A 3,031-nucleotide genomic window follows, 5' to 3' on the forward strand; every position below is an offset into this window, starting at 1 on the left:
TGCGTACAACATTGCTCTGTACTTTCTAACAAGAACGACCTCTTGGAGTCAACTGGATGGGTGTAAATAGAAAAGCTTATATTTAATTCATCAGACAAGGGCTAGTTATCGCCTTTCTCTCTATTGGATAAAGAAATATAAAAATAGGCTGCCCACAAATACTTCTGGAACATTTGATTTTTTTTTAAACGGACAATGACACCATTAGCAGGATTTGAATTTCTTATTAGATATATTTTTTGCAGCTACTTTTGGTTCAACATTAATATCTTTCTGGAGCAGTTACTCCTTTTGTGGTAACAGAATTAAAATTCGCTAATGAACTGTGTCATGCTAATATTACAGAGAAACAATAAAGGTGTTGAACTCCACCTGCCAATCTACAGGCGCAAATGATACCTATTTAACCGGTTATCTTTTATAGTTATATATATCATTACATTACATTAGAATGTAATGTTCGTAACTTATCATAAAAATTACTTTTGTTATTTGAACGATACAACAATGTACAAAAGCGCAAAAAATATTTTTATTGAAAGAATTTTAAAGATTTCATGTCTTTTTAAATAAAATACATGAACACCACAAAAACAAAAACGCACACAGATTAAAAATGGACGTATACACCAGCGAGTAATCAAAAGATTTTAATAAACTAACATTTTATGATTGAATAGTTGGACTTCATATACACCGATCAGCCAAAATATTATGACCACCTACCTAATATGATGTTGGTCCTCCACGTGCAGCCAAAACAGCTCGTACCCGGCGAGGCATGGACGCTACAAGATTTCTAAATGTGTTTTGTGGTATCTTGTACCAACACGTAACCAGCAGATCCTTTAACCCCTGTAAAGTCCGTGGCTGAGACGCCGCAGATCGGAGTTGCTGTTCCAACACAAATCACAGATGCTCGATGGGATTGATGTCTGGGCAATTTGGAGGCCAGGGCAATACCTGGAAGTCTTCCTCATGTTCCGCGAACCAGTCTCGAACAATCCGGTGTGGCATGGCGTATTATCCTGCTGAAAGATGGCACTGCCAGAAGGGAAGACCGTTGCCATGAAAGGGTGTACCTGGTCAGCAATGATGTTTAGGTAGGTGGTAGACGTCAGAGTGCCGGCACATGGATGACTGGACCCAGAGTATTCCAGCAGAACATCGCCCAAAGCATGACACCGCTGCCACCGGCTTGTTTTCGTTTCACAGTGCATCCAGGCGTCATCACTTCCTCAGGTAAACGAAGCACACGTACCCGGTCGTCCGCATGATGCAACAGGAAACGTGATTCGTCGCACCAGACGACCTTTTTCCAATCACTCAAGGTCCAGTTTCCATGCTCGCGTGCCCATTTTAGGCGCTGTAGCCGGTGAACTGTGGTTAGCATGGGCACTCTAAGCGACCTGCTGCTACGCAGCCCCATTTTCAGCAGGGTTCGGTGTACTGTGTGTGTTGTGACACATTACTCCCGTCAACAGCATTCCAATTACCAACGAGTTGCGCTACAGTCGCCCTACAACTTATTGCCAGATAGAACACTGGCAATGAACGGAGAAACATGTAGAGGAGAGAAGAAGAGTAAGGAAAGGGTTCTGCTTTGTTGCAATTCAGATGGAAGCGAAAAGTTGCAGCCTTTGATCATCGGAAAATATGAAAAACTTTGCATGGGGTGGTTCAGAAGAGATTGAAACTTCACAAACAGTAAATCGTCCAGGAAGGTAAACCTCACGACAAACTACAACGAAGGGAATTGACTGTTCACATTCTCAGCCGTATAGACGAAGATGAACACGTTTGGAAAATGACGTTTTCGGTGAATGTTCTGCTGATCAAACACACTTCGGTACCGTGCAGATTTGCTATGTAGGTCATCCCGGACGACTTTTCATTCTTTTTTTGTCGCGACCTCATTACATCTCAATCCCATTGAACATCTCTAAGATGAAAGCAAACGTGTTATAAGATCCATCACTCAGTGGTCACTGTGGCAGAAGAAATACTGCTCGTAGCATGGCGAACCAAATCTTCGGATGCGCCATGGTGAGGATCCAGTGTCATCCAGCAACAACATTTGGTGATGAAAGAAGCCACATCAGGGTGGCCAGTGTGTTAAGACTGTTTCGAAGTAACTACCGGCCTGAATGTAAGCAACGGAGAATCATTGGAAGGCTTGAGGTGAGTCTGCGTCAAGCACATGTGGCCAGACAGCCCAATAATATTGTACATTGTTTAAAGACATTGAAGGAGGTTCCAGTAACAAGGAACTAGTACCAGAAGACCTAATAGAGCTGGACGAAGGTGAAAACTGCCGAAAGTAATACAGGTATGAAGATACAAGTATTAATAAAATCACGGACTTCGTGGCAACCATAGGAATATCCGTGTGTCTCTTACCATTTGAAAGAGGTTTTTTAAGAGTGGTAAGATAACCGGAAGTATGCGTTTCTTACCTGACGGCACAGGAAATAGCCTGAATAGCATATTACATGGGTTTAAAACCCAATGGCGGTGTGTATTGTTTATCGAAGAGTTAAGATTTGTTTTACAAAGTGCTCAAGACTTTCCCACAATTGGAAAGATCCAGGAAGACATAATTTCCCAGATAACACAATTTAAAGAGATATCTATGGGCAGGGAGGATAGTGGATATTTTTGGGTGGAGGTATGAACTCAAAGATATCCAAAATATATATTTTCATGGGACGCAATGACCGCACAGAGTTATAAAGAAGACATCCTAAACGGGAACTGAGGTAGCACAGTTAGTAGGACAGCCACCCTCTCCCCCACCGGGTTGAAATGAAACCGATAGAGGGAAAATTTCATCAACGAATAATCAATTAAGTAAATTCTAGTTGTACGAGTGTTTTTCTTTTCATTTTTTTAAACGAAGAATTAGAGAGGATTTACTCCAACCAACCAACCAGTTTGTCAACAATGTCTGGCCCATATATTGTCAGTCAACACAGGACTTCTCCATTGATTCTCATAATAGAAAAATTCAGATTTTTGTATTGTTACACTA

Source organism: Mastigoproctus giganteus, chromosome 12 (genome assembly GCF_048544385.1).
Source record: "Mastigoproctus giganteus isolate SK-2022 chromosome 12, ASM4854438v1, whole genome shotgun sequence".
NCBI lineage: Eukaryota > Metazoa > Arthropoda > Arachnida > Uropygi > Thelyphonidae > Mastigoproctus > Mastigoproctus giganteus.